Here is a 1,455-nt window from a genome sequence, read left to right on the forward strand (position 1 = left end):
CACTCTCTTTTTGGATTTTCTTCAGTATTGCTTGGGATAATACTATGAGGGGTTTCAGTGATTTTCTTACTTAGCTGGCCCACTTGTGCCTCCAGATTTCTGATGGAGGACCTTGTTTCATTCATGAAACTTAAAGTGGCCTTAGACAGATTAGAGACTAAATTTGCTAAGTTAGAGGTATTCTATTCATAATTCTCTGTCTGTTGCTGAGAAGATGATGGATAAGGCTTGATATTGCTGAGCCTATTTCTTCCACCATTATTAAAGCTTTGTTGAGGCTTTTGTTGATCATTCCATGAGAAATTCGGATGATTTCTCCATGATGAATTATAGGTGTTTCCATAAGGTCCACCTATGTAATTTACCTCTGCCATTGCAGGGTTCTCAGGATCATAAGCTTCTTCTTCAGAAGATGCCTCTTTAGTACTGTTGCATGCATTTTGCCATCCATTCAGACTTTGAGAAATCATGTTGACTTGCTGAGTCAACACTTTGTTCTGAGCCAATATGGCATTCAGAGCATCAATTTCAATAACTCCCTTCCTTTGAGGCGTCCCATTATTCACAGAATTCCTCTCAGAAGTGTACATGAACTGGTTATTTGCAACCATGTCAATAAGTTCTTGAGCTTCTGCAAGCGTTTTCTTTAGGTGAATGGATCCACCTGCAGAATGGTCTAATGACATCTTAGAGAACTCAGATAGACCATAATAGAATATATCTATCATGGTCCATTCTGAAAATATGTCAGAAGGACATCTTTTGGTCATCTATTTGTATCTTTCCCAAGCTTCATAGAGGGATTCACCATCTTTTTGTTTGAAGGTATGAACATCCACTCTAAGCTTGCTCACCTTTTGAGGAGGAAAGAACTTAGCCAAGAAGGCTGTGACCAGCTTATCCCAGGAGTCCAGGCTTTCTTTAGGTTGTGAATCCAACCATGTTCTAGCTTTGTCTCTTATAGCAAAAGGGAAAAGCATGAGCCTATAGACTTCAGGATCTACTCCATTCGACTTTACAGTCTCACAGATCTGCAAGAACTCAGTTAAAAATTGATAGGGATCTTCTTATGGAAGTCCATGAAACTTGCATTTTTGTTGCATTAAAGCAACTAGTTGAGGTTTCAGCTCAAAATTGTTTGCCCCAATGGTAGGAATTGAGATACTTCTTCCATCAAACTTGGAAGTAGGTGTAGTATAATCACCAAGCATCCTCCTTGCATTATTGTTGTTAGGTTCGGCTGCCATGTCTTTTTCCTGTTCAAAAATTTCAGTAAGGTTGTATCTGGATTGTTGTAATTTAGCTTCTCTTAATTTTCTCTTCAGAGTCCTTTCAGGTTCAGGTTCAGCTTCAACAAGAATGCCTTTTTCCTTGTTCTTGCTCATATAGGGAAGAAGAGAACAAGAAAAGAAAGAGGAATCCTCTATGTCACAGTAAAGAGGTTCCTTATTGTTA

At 38.8% G+C, this 1,455-nt stretch overlaps 1 non-coding gene across 1 annotated transcript; it reads left to right on the forward strand.

Annotated features, from left to right (window-relative positions):
* Positions 1-744: 744 nt before the first annotated feature.
* Positions 745-848, forward strand: LOC127746999 (small nucleolar RNA R71). Its single transcript, XR_008008804.1, has one exon. It is a non-coding gene; the product is annotated as a small nucleolar RNA R71 (small nucleolar RNA).
* Positions 849-1,455: the final 607 nt, after the last annotated feature.

This window comes from Arachis duranensis, chromosome 4, assembly GCF_000817695.3.
Source record: "Arachis duranensis cultivar V14167 chromosome 4, aradu.V14167.gnm2.J7QH, whole genome shotgun sequence".
Classification (NCBI taxonomy): Eukaryota; Viridiplantae; Streptophyta; class Magnoliopsida; order Fabales; family Fabaceae; genus Arachis; species Arachis duranensis.